The 24,081-nt window shown below is 50.1% G+C and overlaps 1 protein-coding gene across 2 annotated transcripts in view; it reads left to right on the forward strand.

The window, feature by feature from the left end:
• The window catches only part of ASH1L (ASH1 like histone lysine methyltransferase), a 2,936,548-nt gene that overhangs the window by 1,307,425 nt on the left and 1,605,042 nt on the right, over nucleotides 1-24,081 (forward strand). The window lies entirely within an intron of this gene.

Raw genomic sequence — 24,081 nt, forward strand, 5'->3', positions numbered from 1 at the left:
TCTGCTTTTTCTCTCCCTTTCTTGGAAACTACTAGAGTGTCATCTAACGTTAAGCACTCACCTCTGTTTTAATTAAGTGGTGTTTACTTAGAGTTGTCTAGATAGGAGAAAGGATTGAATCTACTTTCATTATAACTGTGTTGAAGTGCTTTTACTATATTTTTTGCTAGAGTGTTTTTAACTTATGTGTATTTTAAATAAATAACTATATACTTTTGAAACCAAGCTCTGGTCAGTGTTTGCTTGTGCTATTGTGTTTTGGTACATATTGTGTATACTTTACATACTGCCTAACTCTTCTTGAGAGAAGTCTGACTGCTCAGCCACAGCTACCAGGTAAATCTGGGTGGTACAGACTGCTACCAAAGGGGTTTACTGCTCTACCTGTAGTCTTAAATCTTTTGCAGTGTTCCCCAAGGGAACTGCACAGGTTTCTGCCTAACACTGGTGTACAGCGGTGGGATTTGTATTGAGTATACATTTTATTGTGCTTTAGATACCTTAGTGCAACTAACCACAAAGCTTAGCACTGAAAAAGTAAAACCTCTAACATGTCAGTTATAGAAAGCTATAGTCAAGAGTCCCTTGCAGCCAAAACTGCTGATTGTTTAAGAGTGCTCTGTAAACATAAGGATCTCCTGACTAAGGGCAAGAAAATGGAGCTGATTGAAAGATTGTTAGCTAACCAAAGTCTGGGTGATGGTTCAGAGGAACCTACCACTCCAGCAACTGTAGATGACAGTGTTGAAGTTAACATGGAACAAAATGTTGATGTTTCTGAGGAAGAGTCAGAAGAGGAGGGTGAGGCTGTTGTAACTGTCCCCCCTAGGCCTCTGCCTGCTCTACCTGCTGTGCCTACTGGACCTTTACCAGGTCCCACATTTAGTCCTCAGTACTTTGAACTAGAGAAAATGAAGCTAGAATTGGAGTATAAGAAACTGAATGCTCAAACTGACAAAGAACTAAGGCTAAGGGAAATGGAGCTCAAGTATGACTTAGAAATGAAGAAATTATCTGTTGAGAATGTTTCTCTCTCTGGCTCCTCTAGAAGTTCCAGTCCTAAAAGACCCCGGATGCCTAAAGAATTGGTTGGTATGTATGAGCCTAAGTTGGATGTGTTGGATTGGTTGTCTCTGTTTGAATATAATCATGGGCTCCAGAACATCACAGGAAATGACTTACTCACCTGGTTGTTCTCTAGGCTTCCCCCTGTTGCAACTGATGTGGTAATGGAGATGGGGGAGGAGGATAGGAAGGACTATGAATGTGTGAAACTAGCTTTGATAGCTAGGTTTGGGAAGACCCCTTCCCAGTATCTTAAGAGGTTTAGGAGCCTCAAAAAGCATGATGGTACCCCTTGGGCTACCTGGGTGAATGAATGTTTGAAAAACTTAGAGGGATGGATTAAGGGTTACAAGGTGAACACTTATGAAGGTATGAAGAATTTGTTTATGTTGGAGACTATTTATGATGCCTGCTCTCCTGAGCTCAGACAACACTTGGCTGATTCCAGGGAATTAGATTCCCGGAAGCTAGCTAAGGCTGCTGACTTGTGGGTTGCCAACAGGGCCACTCACAAGGATTCTGGGGTAACTCAGAAGAAGGATGGGGAAAAACAGTCTAAGAAGGACTCCAAAGAGAATTCTAATACTACAAATTCCAAAGAGGGCCCCAAACAAAACTATAAGGGTAAGCCACAAGGGAAACCAAATCAGGCTAGTGTACCTTCTGGTCCCAGACCAGAAGGAGGTCAGAACAAGCCTCCATTCCAGCGAGCCTTTGGCTCATGCTTTGTTTGTAAGGCTACTGACCATGTGAAAGGAGATCCCAGATGTAAGGGTAAACCTTCAGGGGTCCAGCTTGCCTCCTTAGCCTTCGCTCCAGAAGAGGAAGTACCCATGGCAAGTGGAAACTTTCTATTACTAGCTGATGAACCCACTGGAGTCTCAGCTAGTGTTTCTTTAGTCTCTCTGGGGTTGTGGGAGCAACAGAATTTAGATGTCTATAACTCTATCCCAGATAATACTAAAGAGTATTATAAGGACAGGGTCCAGGTGAATGGTCAGGAGACTCCTGCCATTAGGGACACTGGAGCCAGCATAACTGTGGTGGATGAATCATTTTTCAAGGCAGAGGATGTTGCTAAGGCACCCAAATGCCTCACCAAGTTAGCTGGTGGGCCTGTGCAGATGTGTCCCCAGTTACCAGTTCTCATCCAATGTAATGATATGGCTGTAAAAATACCTGTCAGTGTACAATGTGAAGTGCCAGGTAGGGTTCTGTTGGGTAATGACCTCAAAGCTCTTGGAGTTGTATCTCATACCCCCAGACCTCCTAGCAAAAGGTTTCAGGAACTCACAAAACCTGCAAGGGAGAAAACCCTGAGAGGGTTATCTCAGGAGATGATGACAGAAATCACTCCTCTACCACTGGAGCAACTTACTGCAGTAACTACCAGATCAGGAGCAAAGGGGCAACCCAAGACTCCTAGGAAAAAGCCAGCAGCAAGCACTCCAGTGCTTCCAACAAGGACTTCCCCTAGGTTGTCCAAAGTTACACCTGTAACTCCACCTCCAGCTGAGGCTGAGAGGGAGGTACAACCCTGTGTGGTTGAGCTAGACTCTGAGGAAGAGCTAGAAGGAGGCCCCAACCTTATTGGAGATTTGGACCCTGAGGACCATCCTGAGCTGCAGTCTTTACTGGCAGAAGGTGGGCCTAGCAGGGCAGCTTTTCGTAAGGGGCAAAGAGAATGTCCAACTCTGGAGGGTCTCCGCCACCAGGCAGCTTCTCAAGCTGATGGGCAAGAGCCTGGGAAGTATAGGTTGCACTGGGAAGATGGCCTCTTCTACAGTGAACCCACTGAGTCTGAACCTGGAGACTACAAACGCCTTGTAGTCCCACAGGAAAACAGACAACAGTTCTTACAACTAGCCCATGAGATACCTTTGGCTGGCCACTTGAGTTTCAAGAAGACCAAGGAAAGGCTCTCACTCTACTTTTATTGGCCAAAGATGGGGGCCGAAGTAGATAGATATTGTAAGAGCTGCCATACCTGCCAGACTTCTGGTAAGGTTGGTTCCAAGAATGTGGCACCTTTAGTGCCTCTCCCAGTTGTGGGAGTCCCATTTGAGAGGGTAGGGATTGACATTGTTGGTCCCCTTGATCCTCCAACCTCCTCAGGCAACAGGTTTATCCTTGTTGTAGTAGACCATGCTACTAGGTACCCGGAGGCCATTCCTATGAGGACTGTTACAGCTCCGGCTGTGGCTAAGGCCCTCCTTGGTATTTTTACCAGGGTTGGGTTTCCTAAGGAGGTAATCTCTGACAGGGGGTCAAACTTTATGTCCCACTACATGAAGGCCATGTGGAAAACCTGTGGAGTTACCTACAAGTTCTCAACCGCCTACCACCCTCAGACAAACGGGTTGGTTGAAAGGTTTAACAGAACCATGAAGAGCATGATAGGTGCTTTGGAAGAACCCCTTAAGAAAAAGTGGGACCTTCTACTGCCATGCCTTCTCTTTGCTTATAGAGAAGTCCCTCAGGAGGGAGTAGGTTATTCTCCCTTTGAGCTTCTCTATGGCCATCCAGTCAGAGGTCCATTGGCCCTGATTAAGGAGGGGTTGGAAGGTGCTCCTCCCCTCAAGCCAGTCAGAGTGACTGACTATGTGATAGGTCTCCGGAGGAGAATGTCACACATGATGGCAGAAGCAAGTGACAACTTGAAAGCTGGTCAAGCCCTGGTCAAACATTGGCACGACCAGAAGGCTAACATGGTTGAGTTTACTCAAGACCAGCTAGTTCTAGTTATGCTCCCAACAAGGCAGAGGGCCTTGCAAGACAAATGGATGGGACCCTTCAAGGTTGTGGGAAAACTTGGAGAGGTCAACTATCTGGTGGATCTGGGCAGACCCAGGGAAGCTCCTAGAGTCTTCCACACCAACCGACTAAAAGCCTACATCTCCAGACCTGATGTAGGAGCCTTGCTCCTAGCTTCAGCTGCAGAGGAGGAAGAGAGTGAATCTCTCCCTGATCTCCTCAGAGGTGTACCTTTAGATGAAAAAGTTGAAGGAGTCAATCTCTCTTCAGACCTGACACCTGAGCAACAAGAGGAGTGCAAATCTATGTTAAATCAGTTTGCCTCCCTGTTCTCACTGTCACCAGGCTTGACCCCTTGGGGCCAGCATGAGATACTCACTGGTGACTGTCTGCCAGTCAAAAGCAGAGGATACAGAATGTCAGAACATATCAGAGCCCACATCAAAGGAGAGGTCAAGAAGATGCTTGATCTCGGGGTAATAGAACCCTCTACTAGTCCATGGTCTAGCCCAGTTGTGTTAGTACCAAAGGCAGGATCCAAAGACTTGAGATTCTGTGTGGACTATAGAGCTCTAAATGCAGTCACCAAGACTGATGCCCACCCTTTGCCCAGGACAGATGAGTTGGTGGATAAACTTGGTGCAGCCAAGTACCTCAGCACATTTGACCTGACGTCAGGCTATTGGCAAATAGCCCTGACAGACCATGCCAAGGAGAAAACTGCATTTTCAACCCCAGTTGGCTTGTACCAGTTTAAGGTCATGCCTTTTGGACTGAAAAATGCACCTGCCACATTCCAAAGGATGGTGAACCAAGTTCTGGCTGGGATGGAAGATTTCTGCATGGCATACTTGGATGACATTGCAGTCTTCAGCCACTCCTGGGAAGAACATGTGAACCACCTAGGACATGTGTTGCAGGCTCTGAAACAGGCCCATTTGACAATCAAAGCCAGTAAGTGCCAGATTGGTCAAAGTAAAGTGGTCTACCTTGGACATGAGGTAGGAGGTGGAGAAATAAGGCCTTTGCCCAGCAAGATTGAAGCTGTGCAAAATTGGACAACACCAACTACTCAAACCCAAGTGAGAGCTTTTCTAGGCCTCACTGGGTATTACAGGAATTTCATTGAGAACTATGGGACCATAGCTTCTCCACTGAATGTAATCTCCTCTCCCAAATTCCCTAAAAAGGTAAAATGGAATGAGGAGTGCAATCAGGCCTTTGAAAAACTGAAGAGAGCTCTTTGCCAGGCTCCAGTATTGAGAGCTCCTGACTACCACCAACCTTTCATTGTACAAACTGATGCTTCCAATGTAGGTATAGGTGCAGTTCTAAGCCAACTGGATGAGAAGGGTAGGGAGCACCCCATTTGCTTCATCAGTAGGAAACTGAAGGATCCTGAGACAAGGTGGGCAACTATCGAAAGAGAATGCTTTGCTATTGTGTGGGCACTGAAGAAGTTTAGGCCATACTTGTATGGTTCTACTTTTGTTATTCAGACTGACCACCAACCCTTGAGATGGTTAATGCAAATGAAAGGGGAAAATCCAAAACTATTGAGATGGTCAATCTGCCTGCAAGGGTTTGATTTCACCATAGAGCACAGGTCAGGGTGTCACCATCAAAATGCTGATGGACTCTCTAGGATGTATATCATCGACTAGAGGTATGAGGTTCATCCAGGAGTGGATTAAATCCTCCTGTCCCTTAGTCTGGGGGGGGCGAGTGTTAGGGAGAATTCTCTGTTTAGGCTGAATTTCCCTACCTAGTGAGTCCCCCAGCAGCTTTGCTGGATTTCTGGGGTTTAATTTTTTTCTCCTGCCAAGAGTGAGACTCTTTTACCCTCACTCTTGGACATGTTGAAGTGTGTTTTCTTGGTTTAACCTTGTGTTGAATGGGCTATGGGGTCTCTTACTCCATAGGGCCTCATGTATTTTTGTGATGTGGGTCACACAGCACCCTCTGTGCCGTGACCCAGGGGTGTCCTAGGGACTCCCCAACATAGACTCCATCCCCTGGGACTGACTACTGTCTCCCAGGGCATGTAAAGTCACCAAAGACTTTGCTAGTCTTGAATCCTGAACAGAACCAGTACAAACCATCATATTGTGGACGTACTGGCTGGGGCAATTCGATTGCCCCAGGGTCTGTTAGTCGAGGGGGCACGTCTCCGTCCCCCCTGATCGAGTTTTGGCTGGTGGCAGTGGAAACTACTTTTTATATTCAACCGCGAATATTTCCCTATGGGATTTCCCATTGTTTTAGGCTAACACATTTAATTAATTATTTACGGTAGCCTTAAACATACCGCCGGTTTATATATTTATTTTTATAACTCCGGTTGGGACTTTTTGCCAAAACTTGATTCTAAAATGGCGTTGGTGTTCGCCTCTGTAACTCTGACCCAAAGTGGAGCCCTTTGTTCCACTTTTGGCGGGCTTCTCCACAGAAGCCCTCCAAAGTGGTGCCACTCTGTCTGGGGTACTTAGGAGGGGTGGAGGGGGATTTAGGCACCCTGGACTGAGTTACCTTGGTAACTCAAGTCGCACTCCGTCCTGATTGGCCCAAGTGGTGAGCCGCCCGGCTCACCACGTAGCATGTTTGAGTGACAGCTAGGCTGGGTGAATGGGGGTTTGCTGCATAAAAGCAGGGCTTTGGGGACTGGGACTTCAGAAGTCGCCACAGGACCAAGAATCCGACGAGGGAAGAGCTGAGCCGACCTGCTTCGACGACACCACCCGGTGGAGCCCTGCTGAACCGTCTCACCACTTTTTTCCCGACGACCGAGGAGAACTCTTAACGGAGTGGCTCCTTCCCTTGACTGGTGGGGACAACCAGTTTTCGCCTTCTTTCCGTTCTTTGAGGTATCTCGTGGCCGCCTTGCCTGTGCCAAGCACCCCGGCAACCGGAATACCACACTTTACCCCCATACCGCGAAAGTCGGTACCAACCCTTTAACCGGAGGACTCCGCGGCTGGTTTCTTCCCGGGCAGTGCAACGACCCTCTTCTTCTGCTCTTCAGCGAGAACTTCTTCTCCCCTGACCGACGTCGAGCCCTGCTGCCACTGCCTGGAACAACTGCCACCGCTGGAGGATCCTTTCCGCTTAAGGTACTGTGTTCTGCCTGGCTTCCCTTGCTACCGACTGTACGGGGTAGATTTAGTCCCCGGCTTTCGAACCTGGGAGTGCCTGGGACACTTTGGCTAAACTTTCTGAGCCACTCTAACCTCTTTTTGACTCTTTGCAAGACTTTGAATCTCTAACTAACAGTGTGATCTTGGGCACATTTTCGCTCCGGCTACTCTAAGAGTGGGCCCTGCCTAGTGACTTTTGCTCACCTGTGACTTTATTCTTCTTTAAGCCTATTGCAAGTGCTCTGGACCTTAGAGTGGTGTGTCTAACCCATTTCTGCTTTTTCTCTCCCTTTCTTGGAAACTACTAGAGTGTCATCTAACGTTAAGCACTCACCTCTGTTTTAATTAAGTGGTGTTTACTTAGAGTTGTCTAGATAGGAGAAAGGATTGAATCTACTTTCATTATAACTGTGTTGAAGTGCTTTTACTATATTTTTTGCTAGAGTGTTTTTAACTTATGTGTATTTTAAATAAATAACTATATACTTTTGAAACCAAGCTCTGGTCAGTGTTTGCTTGTGCTATTGTGTTTTGGTACATATTGTGTATACTTTACATACTGCCTAACTCTTCTTGAGAGAAGTCTGACTGCTCAGCCACAGCTACCAGGTAAATCTGGGTGGTACAGACTGCTACCAAAGGGGTTTACTGCTCTACCTGTAGTCTTAAATCTTTTGCAGTGTTCCCCAAGGGAACTGCACAGGTTTCTGCCTAACAACTACCCAAAGGGGCGCCTGTCGCTTGCCTGCGATACGAATTGGGTCTTACATCAATCAACGCGAGAGTGCAATGGAACACTCTAACTTTGTATAGAAAGATTCTGGGAGCGGATGAACTCCCTCAATTTAAGATATTAAACTGCCCAAATAAGTCACCAACTGATACCATCTTTATGCAGTGGAAAGCAAATTGTGAAAAAATGTTGGAGACCATTGGAACAAATGCGGAAACCTTAAAACAAAACCCCAACAAAGTAAAGAAAAAAACTATGGGAATGTGATTGGTGTGAAACAATAGCATTAAGGGCATCCTACAGACGCATGGAAGATGCTCCTTTAGAAGCAAGAATGCTCAACAAGATACCGAAATACTTGGAACGCTTCCCTTGTCCAATAAGAAGGAAACGATTTATTATGTTCCGTCTGAATTTGTCCAAGACCAAACAAGTATTAAATCTCTGGAAAAGAAGTAAAGAGAAAGGTGACTTGTGTCAATTTTGTCGACTGCAAAGAGAATCTCTAAAACATCTGGTCTTGAATTGTGCACACTTCCATCAGGAGAGAGAAACTCCCCTAAAAAAAGGTAATCACAGGGAGTAATTACCAAACGAATGATGACACATGGGCGCTACTTCACGAAGGTTTAAACAGGCAACTTATGAAATCTCTACAGAACAAACCCAATAATATACCACCCAAAAACCAATGTACCTTGGAGAGCTAGCAAAAAAACTGGTACAAAAAAACACAAATGACGAAGACTCCAAAGTGGATTCAAAGAACTATGGTAGAAAGTGAGAACAGAACAGAACTAGAGAAATCAGAAGCCTGAAAGACTAATGTTGCCAGTTAACCTTCCCAATTGTAAAGAAAGAAGTTTTGCTTTGTTTTTATTTTTTTTTAAGTTCGTAATGAGCTGAAATAAAATATTTAAAAAATAAAAAAAAACTTGGCCATCAGCGATCGTTGGTCTACATCGGAGTCCAGACTACACATCAACCTTTTAGAGCTGAGAGTGATCAGACTAGCGCTGAGGCCTAGGGTCACTGCCACTGTGCAGAGAGGCAATGCAGCTCTGGTTTTGGGCAATTCAAGAAGGAATATCGATCGGCAGTTCACCTAGCCAGAGAGAACTTGACAGCGGATTCTCTGAGCAGGCAGAACAGTTTCCCATGACTGGGAACTAGCTCAGGAAGTCCTTCTAGAGATCTTCGCCCTTTGGGGAACCCCTCAAGTGGATCTGTTCGCCACCAGTATCAACCAGAAGTGCGATCAGTATTGCTCAAGGGAATTTTCCCCCGAGAGGAGCTCTAGGGGACGTGTTTGTAGTGGAATGGGAATTTCCACTACTGTACACGTTTCCTCCGATCCCCGTCATTCCTCAAATGATCAGGAGGTTGAGAAGATTCCGGAAACCCATGATCCTAATTGCCCCGGTTTGGGCCAGGAGAACGTGGTACCCGGATCTTCTAGACATGTCCAGCTGTGTTCCGATTCATCTTCCGCAAAGAGAGGACCTTCTCTCGCCGAAGGGAGGTCGGGTTCTCCATCCGGATATGAGGACCCTCAACCTTCACGCCTGGTTTCTGAAAGGCTGAGATACAAGGATTGGGATCTCCCGGATGACGTAATGGAGGTGTTGCTTTCAGCTAGAAGTCCAGCAACAAAATTCTTTATACTGCTGCCGTTGGAACAAATTTTGCAGCTGGTTTAGAGAAAAGAATATTGAACCCTTTTCATGTAGTACCCCAATGGTGTTATCTTTTTTGCTATATTGGGCAAATTCATGTCTTCAAGTTGGCACAATCAAGGGCTACCTTGCAGCGCTGTCACTCTTCAAGCGCACTGCGGAGGAGCCTTCATGCTTAAAATTGCCCATAGTGATTCAATTTCTGAAAGGGTTAACTAATGTTTTTCCCACAACTTCTTTTCAGGTTCCACTGTGGAACCTAAACCTAGTCTTGAAATATCTAATGGGTACTCCATTCAAACCCCTTCAGTCCTGTTCATTAAGGTTTCTCACTCTTAAAACAGTCTTTCTAGTGGCTTTAACTTCTGCCAGAAGAGTGAGCGAATTACAAGCTTTGTCTTGCAAACCTCCACATACTATCTTTCACAAAATAAGGTAGTTCTCCAAGTGAAGCCGAATTTTCTCCCAAAGGTGGTCTCAGAATTCCACATCACTCAAAAGATAACATTACCCTCGTTTTATGCTCCTCCCCATTTAGGGAAAGAGGAAGCGAGATTGCACAGGCTGGATCCAAGGAGTGCTTTGAGTTTTTACATTAGCAGACTTGCGAGGATTAGGCAAGCAGACCAATTGTTTGTGGGGTATGCAGGGCACAAATTAGGTTTAACTATTACAAAACAAACCATCTCAAGATGGATTATATTTACCATCATAGAGTGCTATAAATTGGCAGGAAAAGAGCCCCCTCAACATCTCAGGCTCATATAACCAGGGGTATCGCAGCCTCCTCTTCAGCTCTCCAAAGAAGAGTTCCAATTAAGGACATATGTGCGGCTGCCACATTGTTGTCCGCACATACTTTCACAACATTCTACAGTCTTGATTCCTCCTCTAGCCAGGAGACCAGATTTGGAAATGCTGTGTTGCACTCTGTGCATCTTTAAAGGGAAACATTTCGTTTTACTCCCGCCTCCTCTACACATTACTGCTTTGGGAGTCTATCAAAGATAAGGAATACGTGGGAGGACACACTCCATTCTAAGAACAAGTTACTTACCAACTGTAACGTTCTTTCGACTGGTTGTTCCTCCTACGTATTCCTTATCGCCCCTCCCATCCTTCCCCGCAGTAAAACCTCCCTTGTAGTTGCAGCCTACACTCCTTCAAGGGTATTAACCATCTCAAACAAGGCAAAACAAAACCTCAAAATGGAACTGAGCAACAGACGCTGCGCAAGACTATTTTTACCTATGGTGACGTCCGAGCCAATACGGAGGCCTTCGAGAACACCGACTTGTGGGACGTTGACGTGCAGCGCTCTCTACTGAGAAAAAATTTCCGAGGTCAGCAAGCTGGAAATGGATTAATCAAAGATGAGGAATATGTGGGAGGAACATCCAGTCGAAAGAACGTTACAGTTGGTAAGTAACTTGTTCTTATATAACCAGCACCACAAGCTTACCCCGCCTACCCGTTTCTCACCGAACCATGATAGATCAACCATCTACTATACTATAGTAAACATCGCATCAACATTAAAGCCTCCCAATATCCTGAGCCTAGCATGCCCATCAACCACAAAAATCGTTTAACACCATCAGACCTTGCAGCCCGCTTCTAGAAACCTTAGACTCTGCTCCAGGCTACCTAAACTGTTCAAACCCCTCACTAAATCCACCCTCACTACTAACATCACACACAAAAGGAAAATTTGCCCCACACTTAAACTATCCAACACTACCTTGAATACTACTTCCTCCACTCATTGCAAGAAATCTCTACAGAACAAACCCAATAATATACCACCCAAAACCAAGACCAACCTTCAGTCCCCATCAAAATCACTTATCACGAGTAAAACCCCTCACCTCAAAGGAGCCTTGATGCCGCTCCTTAGTAGCCCACCAACTGAGATAGCTGATCTTCGACAAGTAGAAAAATGTGACTGTTTAGTCATCACTGAATCCTGGCTTCCCACTGCAGCAGGCCCTGCACTTATACTGGCAGTCCCGGAGGACTACACAGTACTCGGAGCAGACAGAACTGAAGCCCGCGGTGGAGGCCTAGCCATTATAGCCAAGACTAGTCTTGCCATGAGATTAGCCCCATCACCTGATGTTAAATCTTGTGAATGCCTGATCGCCAAACTGCCGACCCCAGGATCACAAACCCTCACCATAAATTTACTGTACAGACCCCCAGGCCCAATCGGATCGTTTGAGGACCTCACGACCATCCTCTCAGCACACCTTACACAAGCCCATACTTTGCTTGAGCTTCTCCAAAGTGACCACCTTAGAGGTTGATAAAGTAATCCTCACCCTCAAGCCCTCCAACTGCCAAGGCGACCCATGCCCAGCACAAATGATCAAAGACTCTGCCAGAGACCTATCACCTTTTTATTTCCAAGCTAATTAACGCCTCCTGCTCCATCTGCACCATTACCAATAACCTCAAGGAGTCTTGGGTACTCCCACTCTTCAAAAAGCAATCACTGGACCCATCCATACCCACAAACAGACCCATTACCACTGTCCCTTTCCTGCTTAAAATCTTGGACAGGGTAGCATACCTCCAAATACAGCAATACTTGCAACAAAACTGTCTCCTGGGAGTCCGGCAGTCAGGCTTCAGGCCCCAAAATGGGACTGAAACTGCGCTGATAGTCCTCTAGGCACAAATTGATACTCGGGGACTCTGGTAAAACCGCCCTGACCTAGACCTATCAGCTGCTTTCAATTTGGTAGATCACAAAGTCCTTTGCAACCACCTCGACACAGCTGCGCACTTCTCATGAGAAGCTATAGGCTGGATACAATCTTTCCTGAATAACCGGTCCATGCGTGTATTCTCCCCTTCTCCAGCATGGGGTCTGGCATGGATTCACATGCTCATGAATATTCCCTGTCGTCAGGCTGGGAATCCTCGGTAAAGAAAAAATCAGTATCAGTTTCGTTTCTGATCTGTCTTTCGTAGTAGTTACCAATCACTGATCTCTGCGTCATACTGACCACAGCCAATGACTGCCCTCTACCTAAGCCCCGCCTCTGGCAGCCATCTTCAGATTTTTACTGCACGTTCAAGTGTTGGGATCCTCGTGCTATTGCTCTCGAGCGTTGGTGCTTTTTTTCACGTTTTTTCTCAAAAAAATTCGCAAGCTCCACCGTTTCTTCATCCGATCAACGGGGACCCGTGTCGGATTCGTCTACGCCCCTGAAGGGTGAAGATTTCGTCGAGCCACGCTTTTGGAGGACTCCATAAGTTTCTCAGGCCCATCTCAGACATGGCCCAGGAGAAGGGAAGCTCGACGCCCGGAAAGCTGTTCAGGGTCTGCCCTGGATGCCAGCTTCAGAATGTCTTTAAGGAGGACGAACACTCCCTTTGTCTTTACTGCCTACATGAGGACAAGACGCACGTGGAGAAGGACTGTGCGTTTTGCGGCAATATGTCGGAGCGGACCATGAAGGACCGCCATCAAGGTCTCGCCAACTGGCTGGAAGGGAAGAGCCCGTCAGGCGAGAAGAAGTCGTCTGAGCTGTCTTCTAAGACCTTTGAGGGCGCCCAAGAGAAGGCCAAGCACTGCGAGTCCGCTGGCACCGGGAGCGCCGAACGGTCGGGCTCTACGGGCGCCAGGCAGGGCGCATCCTCCCCGGCGCCATCAACCACGAGCCAACGCTCTGGCTCGGGTAAGAGGAAGGCCGAGCACCCGGTGAAGCTCCTGGAGAGGCCCCGGTCGAGCTCGAAGGCCCCATCGGAGGGGGAGCGAGGCAGTGACCCTCCCCGCAAGGAGAAGGCGGTGAGCGCACCTAAGGTGGTGAAAGCCTTAATCCATCCGGCCAAGGCCTCTATCGAGACAGTTGCGGCGGCCCTGGCTCAGCCTGTGGAGGCTACACCAGTGGTGGCGACCTCGGGGCTCAGTCTCCCTGCCACCGCGGAGGGAGTCCTCTTTTATGCCCATCGACAGGACCCCCGTGAAACCTCCGGCGGAGAAGAAAAAGGGGGGGCAGGAGGTCGTCGTGTATTCGGCCTCAACCTCTGAGGAAGAGCTGATCGAAGTGTTAAGCCACGGCGGTGGCGTGGAAGACCAGCCTGTTGGGAGGGACCCCGACGTAGGAGATGACGATAACGTTGAGGGTGCCGACGGGGCTCCTGACCGCCCGTCGGACTCCCCTCAACCAGTGCCGCAAGACAACTCGGCGGCCATTTTGTTGGCTATACAGTCCTTATGCTCGGAGATGAGGACGAGACTGCCGTTACCACCAGCGGAGGAACCGCTCCCGACGGGGGACCCGGAGCCAGGCCCTTCTGGGAGCCCTCCCCCTAAGAGAAGAAGGATTCATCCTCCACCTCCTTTTCAGCCATCGCGCCCTGTTCAGCCCTCCTCCACGTCCGCGACACGTGGGGATGATACGGGGACTGACACGGCCGCGACGGGTACAGACGACGAGGTTTACGACGAGGATCTGCCGTCGTCACCTCCCACCCGGGCTTCTCCGCCCGACGAGATTGGATCGTTTCACTCCATGATCGCCAGGGCATCCGAACTTTTCCAGCTCTTCCTTTATCAACAGCGCGAGGACAAGAGGAAGACGGTCCTCTCTGTGCGTCTACTGGACGATATTTGGGATGAAGGCCTCGCCCTCCTCGAGAACCCATCCACGACGCCAGCTAGAAGGGATCGGTACGAGAAGAAGTACCGGGTCCCGGACGCGGCCCCCTTGTGCCTTTGGGCACAGCCGACCCCGGACTCGGTCATCTCCGCGGCGGCCAGGAAGAAAGCGGGGGGGGGGGTGGCGCGGCCTCTACATCGACCTCCCCGCCGGACGGCGAGGGAAAGAAATGAGATACGATGGGACACAGAGTCATCTCGTCTGCAGCGACGACGATTAAGGCGGCCAACGCCTTGGCTATCGTAGCACGCTATGACAGGGAGTTGTGGTACAAACTAGCCCCCCTGCTGGACTTCCGACCGGACGACAAGAGGGCGGAAGCCCTAGAGATCTTGCAGGAAGGAGAGGTGGCGTCGGACCACGCCATTACGATTGCGACGGACATCGCTGACACTGGATTTCGCCAGTTGGGCAACGGCGTGTGCCTTAGGCGACGTGGATGGCTCAAGGCTACTGACTTCCGTCAGGACGTGCAGACCAGAGTCTTGGACATGCCGTTCGACGGAAACAACCTGTTTGGGAAAACAGTGGACGATTCCCTTCAAGCCATCAAGGCGGACACGGAGACGGCCCGGGCTCTTGGGGTTCTCCAGCAACGGCGGCCGCCCTTTCGGAGCGGCGGAGGCAAACAGGGTGCCTCCAAAGGTTCCAGCGGCGGATTTTCCACCTACCGCCAAGCGGCCCATTCGTCGTCACAGGAAGCTTACAGGGGACGAGGCAAGTCAGGCGGACCCCGCCGTCGTCGCCAAGGAGGACAAGGCGGCAAAGCCTCATCGAAACAGGACTGAACCGGCCGTGGGGTCGGGCCCCCACCGAAGCACCCCGGTGGGAGGCCGGCTGGCGAGCTTCGTCAGCGTGTGGGAGTCCATCTCCACCGACCGTTGGGTGCTGGACGCCCTAGCTCAGGGTCACGCGCTCGAGTTTCTAAAGAGGTGCCCGCGCGTCCCCCCTGTGGCCAGGAAAGAACATCACGTCCCTCAACTTCTCTTGGAGGTAAAGGCGATGCTCAAGAAGGGCGCCATCGAGCTCGTCACAAAGAGGCTTCGGGGCTCCGGAGTTTACTCAAGATACTTCCTCGTGAAGAAGAAGACGGGAGGATGGCATCCCATCCTGGACCTACGACGACTGAACAAATTCATCAAGGCACAGAAGTTCCGGATGGTCACCCTCCAACACGTCCTGGGTCAGCTGGAGGAGGGCGATTTCCTGTCGTCGTTGGATTTGGAGGATGCCTACTTCCATATTCCCATCCTAAAGGGACACCGAAAGTTTCTCAGGTTCGTGGTCCAAGGGCGTCACTGCCAGTCCAGAGCCCTTCCCTTCGGATTGAAGTCGGCACCCAGGGTGTTCACCAAGTGCCTCGCACCGGTGGCGGCGCAGCTGCGCCGAGAGGGGATCCAAATTTTCCCCCTACCTGGACGACTGGCTCATCCGAGCAAAGACGAAGGAGCTCGCCGTGGAGCACACGGCAAGGACCGTCCAACTACTCACGGACCTGGGATTCTCCATAAACTACGCCAAGTCCCACCTGGTGCCCGCGCAAGACGCACTGTTTCTGGGATCGAAGCTCGACACAGTGTCGCTTCTGGCCTCTCCGTCGGAGGAAAGGACGAGGGCCATCTTGGGCAAGGTGCAGCGGATGCTGGTTGCGGACGCGGCCAGAGTGAAGTCCCTCCTCGGAATGATGTCTTCTTGCATTTACCTCATCCGCCTTTACAGGCTCCGGATGCGCCCGTTGCAGAAGTTCCTGGACGCGCGCTGGATCCAGACGACGGGCAGCTTCGAGGAGAGGATCACACTCGACGAGAGTTTCCGACCAGCGATCCGGTGGTGGGGCACCCGTGCGCATCTGACGGCGGGCATGGACTTCCAGACCCCCGGCCACCAGGAGACAGTGACCACGGATGCCTCCCTGGAAGGGTGGGGAGCGCAAACCGAAAATCTGCACGCGAGAGGCCTTTGGCTTCCGACGGAGAAGTCCCTCCATATCAACGTCCTGGAGCTCCGTGCAGTGTTTTGGGCACTCAGGTCCTTTCTTCCGTCCCTCAAGGGCAAGGTGGTGAGGATCTTCACCGACAACACCACCACCATGTTCTACATCAGGAAACAGGGCGGAACCAGGTCCCCAGCCCTGTCCAAGGAGGCGCAGGATCTGTGGCATTGGGCCGTCGCTCAAGGGATGTTTCTGGTTCCGTTTCATCTGGGAGGGATAAAAAACACCATCGCCGACTCGCTCAGCAGAGAGCTACGCTCGTGCCACGAGTGGGAACTACAACAGGGTCTAGTGGACCGCCTCTTCCGATGGTGGGGCACACCCCAGATCGATCTGTTCGCGACGGCGACGAACTCTAAGTGCCGGAGGTTCGCCAGCAGGTTTCCCCAGCCGAGGAGCATGGGCGATGCTTTCTCGTTCCCCTGGGAGGGCCTGTTTCTATAGGCGTTCCCTCCATTGCCATTGCTGATCTGGCTCATCAACCAGCTCAGGAGGTCACGGTGCAGGATGATCCTCGTCGCACCTGCGTGGCCGAGGCAGATATGGTTCCCGGACCTTCTGGACTTGTCAGCGTCCCCGTCAGTCAAGCTGCCAGTGGACGCGGATCTTCTCTCCAGGGAAGGAGGCGCCATCCTCCATCACGACCCGAAGTCGCTGAGCTTGCAGGCCTGGCTCCTGCAGCGCTAGAGTTTGGAGGATACGACATACCGGCCGACTGCAGAGAGGTTCTTGCAAAGGCCAGGGCGTCCTCAACTCTTAAATGCTACGGACACAAATGGAAGAGGTTCTCTGTCTGGTGCCACGCACAGAAGATTAACCCTCTACGGATTACGGCTCCCCAAGTACTGCCGTACCTACTGACGCTGGCCAAGGCTGGACTGGCGCACGCGTCCATCAAGATTCATCTTGCTGCGATCTCCCGATACACCAGAACCACTTGGCGGACGTCTTTGTGGTCTCATCGTCTGGTGAAAGAGTTCATGAAGGGACTGTTCAGATCGCTCCCGCCGGTGAAGGCTCCGGCCCCGGCGTGGGAGCTCAACGTGGTGCTGACCAAGCTCATGGGACCTCCGTTCGAGCCTCTGCACTCGGCTCCGTTGAAGTTCTTGTCGTGGAAAACAGCGTTTCTTGTGGCCATCACCTCCGCACGACGGGTGGGAGAGATCCAGGCCCTTTCCTGCAAGGCCCCGTACTTGACTTTTCACGACACGAGGGTAGTGCTCAGGACGCACCCCTCCTTCATGCCCAAGGTGCCGTCGGACTTCCACCTCAACGAACCCTTGGTGTTGCCTGTTTTCTTCCCGTCGCCTTTGTCGCCGGCTGAAAGGACTTTGCACTCGCTGTATGTGGCTAGAGCGCTTATGTTCTACGTGGACCGCACAAAGTGTTTTCGGAAGACGTCGCAACTCTTTGTGAACTTTGGACCTGTCAATCTCTCGAAGGCTTCCATTTCCAGATGGCTCTCCGGCTGTATCATGTACTGTCATCGGTTGGCAAACCGACCGCTGCCTGGCCGTCCGAGAGCCCATTCCACCAGAGCGATCGCAGCTACCACGGCGTTCCTATCTGGTGTGCCCTTGCTGGACATCTGCAGGGCTGCTACGTGGAGGTCGACGCACACCTTCACGAAATTCTACTGCGTCGATCGGGATTCCAGGGAGGAGTCCAGGGTCGGCCAAGCAGTGCTGCGCAACCTGTTCGCCTAAGGTGAGCCTGGTGAGGAGGTAAGAATTGCTTAATGTTGAGTTTTGGATGTAATGCTTAATGTTGAGCCTTTGCCACCTCCTGTGGTTGTGCATGTGTGTACTGCTATGTATTCTTTATTCATGAGCATGTGAATCCATGCCAGACCCCATGCTGGAGAAGGAACAAGTTACTTACCTGTAACTTGTTCTCCAGCATGGGTCTGGCATGGATTCACATGCGAACCCTCCCGCCTACCCCTCTGCGGCTCTTCACTTGGTCATACTGCCACTTCACGTGCTACCAAATCTGAAGATGGCTGCCAGAGGCGGGGCTTAGGTAGAGGGCAGTCATTGGCTGTGGTCAGTATGACGCAGAGATCAGTGATTGGTTACTACTACGAAAGACAGATCAGAAACGAAACTGATACTGATTTTTTCTTTACCGAGGATTTCCAGCCTGACGACGGGGAATATTCATGAGCATGTGAATCCATGCCAGACCCATGCTGGAGAACAACAGTTACAGGTAAGTAACTTGTTGCTTCTGTATCTGCCAACCCTATCCTCATCACCTTTGGGGTACCGCAGGGCTCTTGTCTCTCTTACCCTGTACAACATATTCACTAAGCCCCTTTTTCGATGATCTAGATGGCCCTGGTATCACCTACACTAACTACGCAGATGATACCCAGATCCTCATACCATTGACGGGAGATAATGACAAGGATTTGCCCCTTAGTGAATAGGCTGCACCTCATCATCGAGGCATGGATGGCCACTCGCGGATTATGCCTGAATGATGACAAAACTGAGCTCATAATTCTAGGCTCCGCCCTCAATTTCAAGAAACTCAGCCACAAATACACTATCTTCAACATGGATGGTAACCCCATCCTAGTAGCTAAAGAAAAAACTCTACGCTTCTACCTAGACGCCGCCCTCTCCTTCAATAAACAGGTTAGCTCTATGGCTTCTGCCACTGCTTATACTTGTAAGATAAATAAAGCAGCCAAGCCCTTCCTGTCCACACATAGCTGCATCACCTTGGCCAGAGCCTTAATTCTCTCAAAACTGGACTATTGTGACACCCTATACTTGGGTGCCAATAATTATATTACCAATTAAACCCAGATCCTCCAAAATAATGCCCTTAGAGCAGCTCTAGGCATTGCAAAAAAAAGATAATATATCAGAAATAAGGAGAATGAACAACTGTCTCACCACTAAGGACAAAATCTTGCTGAAAACGGCTTCACTTACACATAAGTGCCTAAACAACACTGCCCCTGTCACGCTCACCTGATTCCCACGGAGGCGCAGGTCTGGCTTCGAGTGCTGATGCTTCTTCAATGGTGAAGCGCAGGACTCTGAAGATGGACAGGTAGGGCCCCTCTACTCTGGCTTCTCTGGCTCGCAGGAATATTCCCCTCTGCGTGAAAGGGGAGTATTACCTACTGACGGAATAATGCTCAAGCCTCCCACTCCCTTCCAACCCTCCACGATACCCTTCCACGATTCCCCGTGAAGTCTCACCTTAGGGTCTGGAAGGATGAGTTCTCCATCCTGCTTCTGATGCAGGGGCGCGTTGAAACCCAGTTACTTCACTGGATTGAGGTTTGATGGGAGTTCAAATAAGCTTGACTATTCAGGTAAGGCGCTGTAAGAGTTCTGTTGCAAGTTCAAAAGTTCAAGCTTAATAATAATGTTCATTGTCTTATTGCAGCAAGCGCTAACGCTTATGTCTTTTTCCCCTTAGGGGCCGGGGTTCGGAATGCCGGAGATATGGCGCCGACCCGAAGTGAAACGTGCAGTTCCAGTAAATGACAGGTAAGTTCTGGATGAGCGTTCGGGTAATGTCTTTGCATTCGCTCATTCAATGTCTTTGTCTTTTTTCCCCCCATAGGGGCCGAGGTCCGGAATGCCAGGAAGCGGCAGGACCCGAAATGAAATGGGAATGACCCAACAGGTAAGTCTTAGACGGAAACTGAGCTTTTCCTATTCCCTTCCTTCTCTCACCTTGTGTTCTTGTCTTTTTCTCTCTAGGCTCTGGGAAGTGGCTGCGGATCCGGATGATCGCTGCTGAAGATGGAGGTGCCCAGGAAAGGTGAGTGAAATGCAGCGCTGCAGCGATCGAAGCGAAATGCTTTTAAAAATGATGTCTTCCCTTTCAGGATCGTCGGTGTTATGTCTCCGTGATGCAGCTTTAGCAGGTAAGGTCTTCTTTCTCTGTCCAATTCTCTCTTATCTCCCTTTGCAGGTGACCCAGGATGCTGACAGGCGTGGCTAAAGTCCAGATGCAGGAGCTGACACGGTGAGCGTCCAGCTGCGAAGAGCAGAACAACGCGAAGCGTGAGTTGCTGATCGGGCGTGGTTTAAATAGCTTTGGAAGAAGTTCCAGGTATGTATCCTTCCACCGATCAGGTATGTATCCTTCCCCGACCACACCCAGGTGGAATGTAGTCCCACAGGTAAAGTAGTTCCATTCAGGCCTCAAGAGGGCCTGGATGTAGCAGCATGGTCTGCATCAGGTAAGTGCACATTAAAACACTTGAACACATGTCTAGCTCTATGAGCCTGGCGCTTAAGGCGCCAGGACTGTGTCCAAAGGGCCCCAGCTTGGGCCCGCTTGCACTTCCCTGGGGGGAATGATGCCTGCCTCTGGGGTTGCTGGGTCGGACCTGGTTCCTTGGAGGTAGGTATCATGACAGCCCCTCACTATCTCAGTGAAAGATTCCAGAAACAGTCATCCACACGCCCTACTAGAACAACTAATTCCAATCTTCTGACGGTACCTAGGTTTAAACTCTCTAAAACTGGAGGCTGCTGCTTTACTGTTAAAGCCGCCCAACTGTGGAACTCCCTACCTCCTGCTCTAATGGTAGACCAACCCTACCCACAATTCAGGCACAACATTATAAACTGGATTACGGAAAATGACCGATGAGCTCTGATCTCCTGCCACTAGCTCCATGTGACTCCCATCAGCTCCTGTATATACCGTTGTAGGTCTTCCACTATTTTTGCCAGCCCTAATGTCATACTGTACATATCTGGTATATATCTGTGACAGTTTAAGTGCCTGGTCTCCCTTTTCTCTCCCCCTTCTGTCGAACTCTCCTCACCTGAACCGCTGGAATCGCTGCCGGGGTCCTGCAGACGCCGTCGGAGTAGATAATCCTTCTCCTTTTTCCGATGAGCTTGCTTGTCACGGAGGGAGGCCACCGTGACCGCTGGAGAGAACAGCTGTCCGAGGACCTCCCTTCCGGAACCAAGCCGAAATAGGGGAAAAACCCCAAATGGGGAAAAAACCCTTGGACTCCTCTGGTCTGTAGCCGGAAGACGTGGTTCCAGCCGGAAAGTAGACTTTCAGATGGGTAGGAGGTAGATAGTAGACTGGATCCGTAGGTGTACTTGAAGGTAACACAGCAGTGGAACAGAGGAATCCTGTCATGTGAGCCGGAACACCCACCAGCCAAGGCCTGCAAGGGGGTTCAGGACCGTAGGAGAGGAGAGAGGTAAACAAAGGAGAAAAGCGCCAGGCAAGTAGCGGAGAGAGAAAAGAAAAGAAAAGCACAGGGAAGAGGGGCGGCGCCTATCCGCGGGGATGGGGCCGCACGAAAAGAGAAAACGGAAACCGCCGAGGCACGGCGGCAGCAGAGAAAACTGGAGGGAAGAGAAGTAGAAAAAACCCTCGCGGAAGGGCGCGAGCGGCTGGAGCCTGGAGCCTCGACAGCGCGAAGGCAGGAGCGAAGAAACCCGGAAGAGCGAGAGCTTCCAAAGGAAAGTTGCAACGCAGGGACCGCTGGGCCGGGAGAGTAGATATACTCCCAGCGGCCCCGCGCTACAAGGAGGAAAAAATAACGGACACAAAGGAGGGACTAGTACCTTCCGTACCTGTGTCCCAAAGCCCAGCGTGGAAAAAACCGCCATTCGGAACGCCTGCGGTTGACAGTATGCCCCCTTCCAGTCCGCACCACACCAGGTTTCCCCGGATGCAGGCGGTGGAACCTGGCAAGCAAGCGAGGAGCATGCACCTGAGAAGCAGGTTCCCAAGAGTCCTCCGACTCCGGGTAACCCTTCCAGGACAAAAGGTATTCCAACCTTCCTCGGTAGAACCTAGAGTCTCTAATGTTGGAGACCTCAAATTCTGCTTGATTGGGTGTCTGAGAGGGAATGTGTCTGACCACTGGTCTGTGATGAGAGTCGGAATAGAAAGGTTTTAGAAGAGACGAATGAAATACAGGGTGAATGCGATTTAGAGAAGGAGGCAGCCGAAGACGGTAAGCCACAGGATTGATCCTGAGAAGAATGGGAAAGGGACCCAGAAAGCGAGGGGAGAGATTAGAGGGCCTTGTCCATCTGGGTAAAAACCGAGTGGACAACCACACCTTGTCGCCTGGCTTCCAGTCTGGACATTCTTTGCGGTGTATATCTGCTCCGATCTTCGATCGTCTCCTGCTGTTCTCTAGGCTCCGCAATGCCGTGGCATGGGCATCTTTGATCTGACCCAATACTTCTTCGGCCGCTGGGGAGTTGGTGAAATTTGGAACCTCAGGAAGAATGGACTTAGGGTGGACCCCATAAGTACAAAAGAATGGCGAGAGACCAATGGCAGCGTGCCTGGTATTGTTATACGAGAATTCTGCAGTAGGCAGTAGAGAAACCCAATTGTCTTGATGCTGAGTGACGTAACATCTCAGATATAGTTCGAGAGTAGCGTTCAGACGTTCCGTCATCCCGTTGGATTGGGGATGGAATCCCGAAGAGAGTGCTCTCTCAATCCCCAATCGGGTACATAGGGCTGTCCAGAATCTCGAGGTGTACTGACTACCCCGATCAGAGATGATCTTGTCAGGTAAACCGTGAAGTCTGAAAATATCTCGTGCAAACACCTCAGCCATCCTGGTGGCTGTAGGAACACCAGAAAGAGGAGAGAAATGTGCCATCCTGGAGAACGCATCCACCGTGACCATGATGCAGGTACAGGATTCGGATACCGGTAGGTCTACAATGAAATCCGTAGAAACCAACCCCCAGGGGCGAGTAGGCATCTCAACTTGAGTGAGTAATCCCAACGGTTTCCCTGTAGGATATTTAGACCGAGCACAAGTAGGACAGGTCTTTACAAAGTTTAGGGTATCTCTTCTCACAGTGGGCCAAGAAAAATTCCTCGAGATGAGCTCCAGGGTGTTGATTCCCCCACGGTGACCTGCAAGGCGAGAAGTGTGACACCAATCCAGAATCTTCTTTCGCAGCATGCCTTCCGGAACATACAGTCGTTTCTTGAAGAATAGCCAGCCGTCCTTCTTCTGGTAGTGAGAGTCGGAGTGTAGCGGTAATTGGGGAAGTTCCTGAACCACAGCGGCTTTAACCTCTTGTAGGAAAGAGCTAACGAGGGCCAATATCGGGTTGCGAGGAAACATAGGTTCAGCGGATAACAAAGCCCTTTCCTTGCTGGAGTCCTTGCGGGATAGGGCGTCTGCCAGACGGTTTAGTGACCCAGGAATGTAAGAAATCTGGTAATCATATTGCGAGAAAAGATAGGCCCAACCTGCTTGCCTGGAATTAGAACACTCCATTTCCTGGAGGGCTTTCAGGTTCTTGTGGTCAGTCCTGATAAGGAAGGGATGTCGGGCCCCCATGAGCAGATGGCGCCATTCGTCGCAAGCCAATTTCATTGCCAACAGCTCCTTCTCTAGGACAGAATAATTTAATTGACTGGGTGAGAGTGTCTTAGATAAGTAAGCTACCGGATGTTCCACTCCACCGACAGCCTGAAGTAGTACCGCTCCGATGGCAATTGCAGAGGCATCGGTCTCCAGGATGAAGGGCTGAGTTTGGTCCGGGTATCGGAGCTGAGCAGAAGAGATGTTTGAGCAACTTGAAACTGTTCTCGGTATCGGTTGACCAGCGGAACGGCAAGGCCTCTTTCTTGAGTAGGCGAGTGATGGGGTACACCACTTCCGAGAAGTTGGGGATGAACCTTCGGTAATAGTTGGAGAGTCCCAGGAACCTCTGCACCTCTCGGACAGAAGTGGGGGCTGGCCATTCAAGAATGGCCTGCACCTTCCTTTGATCCATGTCTATTCCCTCTTCTGATAACTTGTAACCCAGATACTGCACAGAAGGTACCGCAAATTTGCACTTCTCGGCTTTAACCAATAGCTCGTTTTTCTGTAGACGTTCAAGAACTTGAGTGACATGGACGATGTGTTCCTGTAAGTTTGAGGAGTGTAGACCAAGATATCATCCAAATAGATGATGACAGAAGTGGAAAGCATGTCGGAAAACATTCTATCCATAAATCTTTGGAACACTGCAGGAGCGTTAACCAGTCCAAATGGCATTACCTTATACTCGTACAGGCCGAA

This window comes from Ambystoma mexicanum, chromosome 1p (assembly GCF_040938575.1).
Source record: "Ambystoma mexicanum isolate Mex_15411 chromosome 1p, UKY_AmexF1_1, whole genome shotgun sequence".
Taxonomy (NCBI): domain Eukaryota; kingdom Metazoa; phylum Chordata; class Amphibia; order Caudata; family Ambystomatidae; genus Ambystoma; species Ambystoma mexicanum.